Genomic DNA, 12,668 nt, shown 5'->3' with positions numbered 1-12,668 from the left:
CACCTATTTCATTTCACCATCATTTGTGTGAGGACTGTTAGCAAATACTGTAAGGGAACACTTCAGTTACAGCTGAGCATGTGAGTTGGTGGCTGGAGAGAAATGTCTGCCAGTCCTCTCTGAATTTGGCTTTCCTTCCCTGTGTTTCCAGCATGAATGTGTCTTTCACACCAAAGATGCAGAAAAAGGGCTTCTAAAGAGATAAGGGGAATGAACAGCCTGATATATAATATATAGATGATTTGTCTTGTTTAGTGGGGGATACAAGTTAGGATAAAAAAAACTTAGATGAAGGGACCATGTTGGCATGAAAACATCTGGGCACATTTGGCTATGTAGAAATTTAGACCAGAAATATTAATAAATTTAGAAATCAGAAGATTCTAAATAGAGGAGGAAAAAAACTCAGAAAGAACTAAGCAGAAGTAGCTAAAAAAGCCCCACAACTTTTAAGCCTGTGAACAGAACTGTATGACACAGTTGTTCATCGTATCAGGACAGTGAATTTCAGTACACAGATTCTCCAGTCAGTCCCTGTATTTTTCTGTTTGTTCCTGCTAAGGTGTGAGACACATAGTCAGGCCAGAATGCTTTTAAGCATTTTAGGAACATCTCAACAGCATTGAATGAACAGAAATTCTCCTGCTTTGATTTTTACACATATATAATTGTCAAGATGATTTCATCAGTGCTTTCGTTCATCTTATCTTGCTCAAATATAATGGAAGCTGCCTACACTTAGCAATCTCCTTTTTGGAATTGCAAATGTGTCATCATAATTGTAACTATATTCCCTGTCTTATTTTTGCACTGAGTAGAAATAGTAGCACATTCATAACAATTTTTAAGATGCTACTGCATACATCCAACTTGCATGTTAAGGTGGCAGAAAACTACTGCGGTTTTTGCAGAAAATGTGAAAATTACTGTATTTTCAAAGGGAAATAATGAATAATCTTTGGCAGAAGTTTTCAGCCTTTTCCTTTTAGGCTTTTGACTTTTGGATTGGGTTTTTCAGTCAGTATTGTTTTCACTGAAAGAGAAGGTAAAAGGAAAAAGGAAAAAGGAAGGAGGGGAAAAAACCTCCAAGAAATTGGTGCAATAGCTGGAATAGCACAAATTGTACTCTGCAGAAAACTGGGAAGGCAAAAAAGCACCATTCTTTATAATGAAATATTGCTGTCAGTTTGACTTGAAAGGGGCACTTCAGCGTAGGGAAGAAAAGTCTAGTTAGATACAGTAAGTCTTCAAATCACAAAAAGGTGTTGCAAAAAGTAATAATCTGCTCTCAATGCCCAGAGTGGATAAAACAAGTAGTTAATGGGTGAAAATTGCAGAATCAATGAAGTGAGACATTATAAAACCTGTTTTTAAATAACGGACGTAGTAGGCAAGGCGGGTCATGTGGGAGGCTGTGGAAGTGCTGTCATCCAGGGGAGGTCCTGAGAAGTGATGTGTATCCCACCTGCACCACTGGGTTGCACAGGGGCACTGAGCATTTCCTGCAGGCCCCTGCTGACTCTCAGGGTGTCTGGATGAAGGGACCAGCTGCTGAAATGTGTTGTCTCAATAACCACTATTAAATTGGAGACACAAGAACAAAAAAACAAACTCAAACCAAACCAAAACCCCCTTACTTCAACATCCTTTCTTTTTCTGATTTAATCTCATGTATGCACTTTGGTCACTTATTTGTAATGGCAAGGGGTTTTTTTCTGTTTATGGTTTATTTATTTCAAATTGTCCATAAGTTGGTATGCAATTTGCTTTGAGGACCCCAGAAACATCTCTTGCCAAGTTCTCTAGCTGTATGGCTTAGAAGTCTAAAGGGAAATCTGAAGTTATGAAGCTGTCCTATTTTATGGGCAGAGATATTTAATAGTGCCTGGAAGACTTTGGCAACAAAACTCTCTACAAGAACTCTGGCTGAAACAAATAATAGAGAAGATATTTTTTTCTTTGATGCAGAGAAATGCATTGATTTTTGCTAAAGTTAATGTTTCTGGAGATAGATTTTAGGGGTAATTCATAATAAACATTGTCTTCTGGTCATATTGGCCTGTAAAAGCTCTGGAAGATATTATAATGTTATTGTAAATAATGCTAGCAGCAACACATTAGGCATTAACTGATTGTGTCAAGATCTTTGAAAAAGGAAGGAAAGCTCCCCTCCACATCTGAAGAGCAAGTTATCACTACAGAATACAAGGGAAACAAGCATCCCCTTTTAAAACAACACCTTTGAAGCAATGTAGAACACAGATCATATGATTCTGAGCTTCACTTCAGTGATAGATGTTCTTGTGTGTGTCTCTCTCTTAAAAGATACGTGTAGTAGAATTCAAAGCAGTGCAAGTATAAATATAGGGAGGTTTATATGGAATGATTTAAGATGGGAGATTGGCAGAGTTCAACTCATTTGCATCTTCTGAGGCAAAAACACAAGATAGTGACTTGATTTTTCACTGCTTTCTCCTCAGCTGAAAATCCAAGTAAAGAGCGGGCTAAATAATTTACACAAGTTTAATATTGAAGTAGTGAGTTATTCCCTCAAGGCCAGCATTTCCTGGTTACTTTTGCATGCTCAAATGGGTTCCTCTGTGCACACCAAGAAGCCTTCATGAAGCACGCAACCAGCAGTCTCACTTAGCTTGGGCACATTTTAAAAGAACAGAGACATAAATCTTTCCCACAACCTCAGCACACATTTCCTCACTCTCTTCTTTCTTTCTCATTCATAAATAGAGTAAATGGTCACACTAGTCATATCCATCACTGTCTGCTTATGAATCACACTCTAAAATAGGCAGGAATGAGAGCTGAACTTTCTATTGCTTCCCAAGTGGTTTTACTCCAAAGCTTAATTACTAATTTCTATTAGATATTATTTCATTTTGTTGATTCAGTGTGAAGGTATCTTCCTCTGGCAGTCTTATCAGAAAAGCACTTTCAGTTGTTTTCAACCATTGTGATAGCTTGTGTGAGGCCCCACGTGGAATGTTCTGTTCTGTTCAGTTCTGGGGTTCCCAATATAAATAGGATGTGGACCTATTGCAGTGAATCTAGAGGAGAACCAAGAAGATGCTTAGAGGGCTGGAGCACCTCTCCTATGAAGACAGGCTGAGAGAACTGGAATTGTTTATCCTGGAGAAGAAGGCTCCAGGGAGAGTCTATGCCAGTATTTCAGTACCTCAAGGTTGCCTTCAAGAAACATGGAGAGGGTCTTTTTCCAAGGGCATGTAGGGATAGGACAATTGTTAATGGCTTTAAGCTGGAAGAGGACAGGATTAGATTGATACTCTTTACTGTGAGGGTGGTGATGTGCTGGAACAGGTTGCCCAGAAAAGCTGTGGATGCCCTATGCCTCACAGTGTTCAAGTCCAGATTGGGTGAATCTCTGAGCAGTCTGGTCTAGTGGAAGGCGTTCCTGCCCATATGGGGCAGTGTGGTTGAAACAAGATGGTCTTTAAGAAGTCTTGCAACCCAAACCATTCTACAATTCTATGAAAATAGAAATAATTCTTCCACTCACTGTATTTGTGGCTGTTATTAACAAATAAAGAACTGCTGAGAACGTTTGGCACATCATTTGCATCATAAATATTAATCTTTTGAAGACCTATAGAAAACCTAAATTGTATTGTGTTACGCCCATTGATTTTCAATGCACAGTCACCCACTAAGGCACATATGTGTCTATATGAAGTCATGGAGTCATGATGGATATCTGAAATGGCCCAAGGGAAAAGAAAAATTACATCCCTATGACCACTCTTTGAGCTGCCCCGAGCTGGTGTTTATGATTTTTTAATGTCCTGGCTTAGTAAAACATACAGTTTATATGACAAACAATTCTGTAGAATGGTTAGGAATCTCTTGCTGTATGTCTCTGAAGTAGGCATAGTCCTGATTTACAGAGAGCATGTTTTGGTCTGCACCATCTTAATGTAGCAATACTCGTGTCTAATTTCTCCTGGGTGTAATTTTCATTGGCTATAAGGAAAGAAGTAAATGCACAAAGGAATGAGTGAATTCATTCAACAAAAATGCATCACACATGAATACTTCTGTTGGCTGGAGATTTTTCTGTTGTGTCTAATTGTCATATTGTTTTACAATTTTCCTTATTTCAGGAGTTTTCATAGTTCTGTGAATCTCTGTTTGCTTGATGATTTTTCTCTTTTTTTCTACTACTTCTTTTCAAAGTAGTTTTCCCTATTAGTTATAACTTGCCTTCTGGGAGAATTCAACTCATGGTGCTTATATATGTGCCCATGTCTCTAATCTGCTAAATACTGAGTACACAGACATGCATGCACAACTCAATGCCTGCACACATAGAAATGCAGAAATTGTTCTGAGAAACATGCATCCTGAAAAGACTTGTTAAGAGGGACTGTCAAAATGTGTTAGTTGTCTGCAAGGCTCTTCTATATTGGTATCTGTTTAAAATTCTATTATCTGCATCAGATATATGTCCCTGACAGTTCCTCAATTATTAATGACTTGTTTGGCTGAGAGCCTTAGCAAATCTTCCTGTTACCTTCCTGCTAATGGCTTTCCTAGAGGAGTACTTACATGTTCGACAAGCATTGGCTGTGCTTGTAGAGTTTTTAGAGTAAGCACTAGCTGGCTTCATTCATAAAAAAAATTATCTGATATCTACTCAGGGTATTTCCTTGTTTATCCTTGCCATTGATCTTCAAAGTATTATTTCTGTTGAACGTACTTCAGTTACTTCCCAAAGAAATTACATATTAAACTTGCCCCTTCTAGCTATTCCTAGTCTTTCTTGTGCAGATTCCCAATCCCTAATGAGATATTGCCTTCTTCTTGTACAAACACTCCTGTAAATTCTCAATTTGCAGTTTCCCTATGTGTATTTTCTTAATTTTCTGTGAATTGCTGGATTAAGGGTTCCCAGCTCCACATACTTATGTAGCAGTTTTCCTGCACAGTACTCTGGATAACCCATTTCTGACCAGTCCAACTTAGAAAAATTGGAAAGCAAATTTCTGAGATTGGGACACTCCAGTTTTATTTCTTCACCAGCTTTGGATATGTCCTTCAGCCTCAACTTCAAGAGCTCAAACATTAAATCATGAACTCCTCAACATCAGTGCCTGCCACTATGAACTAATAGGCTGGCTGTTCCAGAAAACTTTGTAGGCATTCCTGGTCATTTGGTTGGTGGCCTACAGGTAGTTCCATGAACAGCCTGAGTGTAATAAGGCAGAGTATTTCTAGGTAATCAGCATATAAATGGTTATCTCCATAATGCTTTATGCTTGTTATCATTTGGTGGGCAGCCTGCATGGCAACCACCATGGGAGGCAGGAGACAAATTGGTACTGAGCCCTCACTGCTCAGTGAGCACCCCTCCAGGATTGTTCCTGGCACACTGTTCAAACTGGGAATTGAAAGGATATCCTGGAAAACCAGGCTATGGCAGTGTAATTAAAGATTGTACTGTAATCCATTTGCACAGGAGGATAAAGTTAATATTTCCTTGGCAAACTTTTCTGCAGTGTTCTTCATTTTGCAAATCTAAACAGTTTGTTCACTCTCAAGTCCCAAATGCATTCCATTTTCTAAAGCCCTTTTCTTTTGTAGTTAAAAAATGAATAAACATTTTAATTTAGAATGCACCTTTCTTTACTATATCTTGGTCCCAATACTTTGATGACATTTGCAAACTATTGGAATAGGAAGGAAAATAAATATTTGTCTTCAAGACAATATTTCCAATGGAAAACAAAGAAGTAGGTTTTTTTCCAGAATGAATTTGGTGAAGATTCGTGTTGAGATTTTGGAAACCTGTCTCTAAATGGGCTGTGCCCTTGCAGTGTAGAAAGAAGCCGAGCTCACAGATGAAAACTAAATAACGGATTAATAACATGTAGCTCACTGCTTGCAGTCCATTGCTATGAAAGAATAATCATAGTCTTTCCAAGGAAATTCATGTTATAAAATTAGAATATATTTAATGTAGTGGTTTAGCTGTACATCAGCCTGTAATAAGCTGAAAATAGGAGGGAATTATCTGTTTTCTCATTGTTAGGAAGCCTTTCTTTCTGCATGTTAGAAGCAAGAGAAGTGCTGAGGTGACTGCAGAGGACAGGTCATGATTAGTATCCTATTCTGCTGCAGGCACCAAAGATTAGCTGACCTCCAGGGTCATGTCTGATATTCTCAGTAGGCTGGAGGAAGATGCCCTGGCTGTGTAAAATGGTGTTATTTATTTATATTTTCAGCTTTGGGGAACCTGGTATTCAAATAAAACAAAGTGGCTGATGAGAATCAAGAGTGAAACTGTATTGTGCAAAACATCATTGTCCAATCACTAAAATGCATTTTGTATATGTGAACCCCACCCCTGGGTTGTGGCCAAGGAATCTATCATATGATAGCCTCTTTTTATCGGACAGCTTGCTTTCTAGCAGGGTCAATTTTCCATAGCAGTCCATCACACTGAAGCACTGCTCCTCTGAGCCCCACAACACCATGGATAACTGTGGCAGCAGGGAACCCATATGTAATTACCAGAATGATATCCTCTACCAAATTGCAGGAACTGGTTGCAAAGCAAGGTCACAGAATATGTGTTATACTCCTACTGCCACACTAAAAGGAGCTCCAACATGAGACACATTTTGTATTCTGCATCTTTTGCTCTGCAGCTCCCTCTCAATCTTTTTTTTTTTAATCTTCCAAATTAAAGTAGTATTTCAACTGTAAGGCTTTGAAATCAAGATTTTATTTGTTGCCTTTGAAAATATTAATGTACTTAAATGAGGAAAACACTGAAAGGTACAAAATCTGTCTGTTCCTGTATACACAAAGAGTACATGAAAGCCTTTCACACAATTAACTAGATTTACTGTTGTTGTTTGGTACTTTTTTCCTGATAACAAAGAAAAGAGCAATCTAATAAGGGAATCAAACAAACAAGATGTCCTTTATGAAGTGAAGCTGATAATGAGTACTTGAAGACTTCTGTTTTCCTCTTTGCATTGATATGAAACAGCAGGTGATTTCCTTTAACTATGAAGGGTACAGTAAATTAATATTGCCAAAAGGCACTGAGGAAGACACATTCCACTCCTAATAAAATATTGATAAAGATGTGATTTTTTGTCACATTAAATATGCTTCATATTTGGAACTCTAGAAGAAAAGCTGAGAGCACAGTTTTTAATCCAACCCACATCTATTAATGAAAATCTCATTTCAAGAGATGAAAACCGCTTGGAGAAGAGGCAATTTTTAAAAGATGCATATCTTTCTTCAGTTTTTATGCAGACTGCATGCCTGCTTGCTCAGATGTGTGACTGTATATGAGCACACGAATTATAGATGCAAGAATACTTGAAGCTGTGCACAAAAACACCCAACACTTCAGTAAAAACAATTTTAAGCTTCAAATACAAAAGAGTTCTGCAGCACTTTATGGCAGTTTCCTTGTGTAAACTGTGGCCTCAATCTTTATCCACTGTCTGCTCTCCAGCTCTGTTATGAATGCACAATAAATAGCTGTAGTGAGCTGTAAACAGAAATGCAGGAGAATTTCTCTTTATCACTGATGATTTCATTATTTGCTGGAAGGACACTTCTCACTGACTCCTTCTCAGAGAAACCCCTTTCAGAAATGATATCTGAAGATCTTATGTTGGATGCTCAGAGGAGGAAAAATGTGCAAATTGCAACCACCTGTAAAACATTTGGTTTGGGTGATATAATGTTCTACTGTAGGGATTAGGGTTTGGGGTCCAAGTCACTGTCCATTGTGACGGTCAGTTGCCTTAACCATAAAACCATTGTTCTTTCTGATCCTCAAACCTCCTGCCACGTTAACTGCCAGTCTCTCAATAGTGTTGGTCAACGATTTCATCCAGCTGAGAGCCAGTAGAAATGTGTTTTTCAGCATCTGCAGCAAAACCTTGGGATTCTGCACAAGAACAACATTCTACAGAAGTTGTTTCTCACTGCTCAGCCTGGATTTATTCCCTGAGCATAATCCATCCTGTGGGCTGGGGGAGGCAGTGCTGCTGAGAGAAACACTGACTCCTTTCAGCTAAAAATAAACAAAGAAATGTAATAAAGTGGTGGGGGAAAATATTCCAAGTTATGATAACATATTTAAGCAATTGATTTTTGAAAATCGGATTTTCACTAGAAAGTATCTGTTCATCCTCAGCAGAAGTGCCATTTTGGCCTACATACACACTTTTCCAGTTGGGGGCCAGGTGAGATGGAGATGTCTATCTCTCTGAGAGGCTGCTTCCCAGGATGGATGTAGCCGTGCCTAGACACACTCAGGCTGTGGTGGTGTCTCATAGCCTGTTGCCCATCAATCCAAGATATGTGGGAGTTACACTAGCATCACATCCTCTGGGGAGCTCCAAATGACTATAGTGATAAAGAGAAAATAACTGTTGAGAAAATATTCTTTCTTGCTAGGCTGAGCTGGTCTTTGAGCAGGCCAGCTTCCCTCTCTCACTTTGGTGATCAAAGAGGACCTGCCTGCTTTGTAATGCTCTGTGTGCTGCCTTGAGAATGCCTATGACATACATGGCATTAGCCTTGCTTTGTGATTGACAAACACACAAAATTCAACCTTGATTGCCTCTCTCTGTTGCTCTTTGACTGATGTTAACCTCAGAAGAACATCTCATGGGGGACCTGGTTTGATTTCTTGGTATTATTTACATGTGGCATCTGGGACAAGTAAGCTTTCAAAGCGTGGCTGTTGCAATGCAAAAGCGGTATAGCGAGTACCCTACCAAGAGTCCCATATGTAAAACTGGACTGTTTTTCTCCCCATGGAAGATAGAAAAGAGTTTTCAAAGCATACTGAAACATCTGAAAGCTGTAAAAACACATCTGTTAAAAGAACACCTTTTCTTAGCAGTCCCCAAACTGTGAGTACTGACAAGTTTGAAATCCCTATTCAGGAAATTGAATTTCTCTTGTCATACATTCACTATCTGTACATCTTAGAAGCCTCTGTTTGATTTTTTCACACATGAGTTATTTTTGTGCTCCAAAATTTTTAAGAGATTTGTTCAAGATTATGTAGTAAATAATTGATTTGTCCCTGAAACTGTATTTTTCATCTAGCTGTGTTTGGATCACACAGAATAAATGCTTTGAAAAAGCAGCTATCATTTTAACCTTCTGCTGAAAGCAGAATGAATATTACGGTTTTGTGAACTGTATTTTTACTATTTTCAAAACACAGTGTTACATTCACATAATGAACAGTCTTCATCAAGGCATTTCAGAAGAAAAGTCAAAGGCAACAGAAGTCAGTTTTTCATCCCAAAGACTGGGAATGATACATCCAGTCACTCTTGCTGCCCACAGGCCTCTTGTGTTTCTCTTCATTTCTCTAAGGGTGGCTTTCACTGGAGTTTTGGTTTGGGTTTTGTTATTGTTGCCTACTAGGCTCCTAGTTGCTGATGTTTGTTAGGGAATACTCTACAGATCCTTTGCTGTTAACAACAGAGGAAATTAGAGTTTGTTGATGATACACTTTTAAGAAACTATGTGGAGAAAGACTAAAAGCCTGATTTAAGAAAAATAAATTAACTTTCACCTGCTTTTTTTAAATAAAAGCACTTTTCTGTTTCAAACAAAGAAAGCAAAGTAGACCCAGTGGTATAATACATGGAAATACTGTAGGACTTCACATAATGCGAAACTATAAACCTGTCTTTGCTTTTATTAAACTGCTAAAGCAGTTAATCTTTTAACCCGAAGAATTATTGCTCTGAATTGAAAGAATGGAAGGAAATGGGCAAAATCCCCATGATAATTAAATCTCTAATCCTTAATTATTTAGAAATCCATAATATCTATGTAAAGTGTCTAATTTTTTCATGTCTATAAGTCACAGAGCTTGTGATCCATGCCAGTGTGTTGGGAGGTCAAGCATGGGACACAGCTCTTGTCTTGACTCTCAGTCTCCGCATTGCTGCATCCTTCTCCCAGAAGGACTTCCCTCCCTCAGTGGTAGGGAATGAAAAGGTAGCTTAGGTTGCCATGGAAACCTTAATTTTAACTTTAGCAGCTTGTTTGCTTGTTAAGATTTCCATCTTTATAATTGCATTAATTTTTCAAAGTGTAGTTATTTATTTAAACATACTTCTTTTGCAGTGTTTGAACAGTTCACAGTGAACTTTGTGGGAATCTAATTCAGAGTAAGGGCTTCATGCATCTTGGAGTAACAATTAAAGACAAACTATAAAAGTGATCTCTATACCTATTTACCCTTGATAGTTTGCAGGTCTACATCTTGGTTATTCAATATATATTCATAACTTGTGGATGCTCATGGATTTTCCTTCAGATTGATGCTATCCCTTAGGGATGTCCATGTGGATACTATGACCTGTAACATATTGGGGTGTGAACAATAAAAATGTAGATAATTTAGCCTCTGATCTATTTTATATTTATTACAGTTTCCAGAAGAATTACAGATTTTCAAAATCAAGCAGGTTTATAGTTTTTCAACAACAAGGCCCAAATGAAATATTTTTTTTTACAGTCTCAAGAAAATGTACAAAACTATGATTTTGGTAATTTCTCAATGTAATAACTTGTATGGTAGCAGCATGAGCATCTGCAAGTCACTGAGAATCACAGTAACAAAACGACTGTGGCATTATGGAAATGCAAAGATCAGACCTGAAGAGACACAAAGTTCTGATTTAAGTTCAAAGGATAAGCAGTAAAAACTGTAATTCTTTTAGATCCCAAGGCTTTTTTATAAACCTGAGTTTGATCTGTTCAGCTTGAGAGAAGGAACAAGAACTCAACATCCATAAAAGACCGACGTCTTAAATTTCAAGAGTTTGTAATTTATAAGAGGCTTTTTACATATCTCCCATACCACTCATTTAGGTGATACCCACCCACCTAACAATATGCAGGCTCCTTAGGAACAGAAAAATACAGGAATCAGAAAAAATCATGGAGGAAAAATGTCATGGCTGCAGGGAAAAGAGGAACATAGCTAAGAGGTGTGAGAGTTGGAAAATAGAATGACAAAGGTTAATACGTGTGGACACTCAAATCCTATTCAGTGCATGACTAAAGGGCATGAGCCATGTCAGCACAAAGTGGTTTTGCAAGACTCTGTCATGGATTTGATTGAACACACTGGTCTGGAAGGCCATGTCACCATCAGAAATAAATTCACTGGAGGTATTGAAAAAATGAAGTCCTCCTGTAATACAACAAATTGAGATGAGAAGTTTCAGCTCATGATAACCACTGTTCTCTAGCACCATGAGTATGATACTTATGTGCAAGTATAATGGGTTCCTGTACTCTGGTGTTATTATCCCTCCTCTGCCCCCATTTTGCATGTCTTTGAAAAGAGCTGCCACAGGTGACCTGGGACATCAGCATCCAAAGGGAACAGTCTCTGTCACTCTGTTTGATGGAGATTCACAGAACTCCAATTTTTATTAAAGTTTCATGGTGACTCCTGACATCTTTTCCATCCCAGTGGCCACAATTTATTTGTTTCAGAGCATGGAGTGTATGTGGTCATTGGTTCCACTTGTCACTGGTTTTCTGGCTGGGAATATCGTGCAGCGTGGGATATTTCTGTGATCCATCCATCTGCATAGCTGGCATCATATCTTGTTTTGTGTGCCTTCAGCAGCTTTATGCGTGCCCTCCCAGCTTGCAACCAGGCTGTGTGCATCCTCGGGGAATGCGTGAGTGTATGATCTGTGTTTGATGTATTTCTAAGGCTTCCTGACTGCTTCTCACGTTAACCTAGTTTAAAGCAAATGCCGAGTGTCAACACAAAACCAGTGACTTCTATTTCAAAAATCCATAAGGACAACATGTAATCTCCAAATTCAGTTCCAGACTATAGGCAGTGCTGTGAAAATCAGAGGGGTTATATGAAATTTATTGAACAGCAAGGGCTCAAAATCTCTAGTAATATCCACAGACTGTTACTGGTATTAAGTGAAGTGGCATATGTGTTTTGTTAACTTCTGCATAACAACAGTCCTCAGACACAATGTGATCTTTCAGTCTTACCTTCTTCTCTGTCATCACATGTTTATGAAATTGCCGCTGACATTCTTCCCCTGAATCATATCACAAGCCACCAGACGAAAGATTATTTCAGGAAAGATGATTAGGAAAGAAGGATCTTGAATAGTTTATATGAGCCACGGACATCGCTGATAGGATTTATTTGTATCAAAAATAAATTGTCTTCATTTTCTGGAATCATAGTAAAATAGTCTCAGAATGATTGTGCTGTTTTGGTTTAGATAAGCAGTTCATGTTTTTTAAAAGCATAATGATATAATGGGGCCTACATTGGATTTCCCTGTAAATGATCAAAAGCCTGAACAAATTAAATATGGTTTCCTGAAGGACTGAAACATATTTATATTTCAGAAACTATTATTCAACCTAGTGTCCATTCTTTTTCCTTCATTCTGTAAGCACAGCATTTGGCTGAAAAACAACTACATTGTTGAATCAACGGCGATCTGATCTAAGATCTAAGCCATTACTCCCTCTCTTGTTCATGGCTTCAGATTCACTAGTGCATGTCTGCTTAGTTGCAAGAAGCAATTAATTTGGAATTGATGATTAAGGAAATGCTTTAAATATTAGAGCAGACTGTC

At 38.2% G+C, this 12,668-nt stretch overlaps 1 protein-coding gene across 4 annotated transcripts in view; it reads left to right on the top strand.

Annotated features, from left to right (window-relative positions):
- Positions 1-12,668, top strand: part of MTUS2 (microtubule associated scaffold protein 2) — a 291,758-nt gene that overhangs the window by 165,555 nt on the left and 113,535 nt on the right. The window lies entirely within an intron of this gene.

This window comes from Pithys albifrons, chromosome 1, assembly GCF_047495875.1.
Source record: "Pithys albifrons albifrons isolate INPA30051 chromosome 1, PitAlb_v1, whole genome shotgun sequence".
NCBI classification, from domain to species: Eukaryota; Metazoa; Chordata; class Aves; order Passeriformes; family Thamnophilidae; genus Pithys; species Pithys albifrons.
The sequence above is the reverse complement of the archived record's forward strand: the minus strand, read 5'-3'. Positions and strand labels throughout refer to the sequence as shown.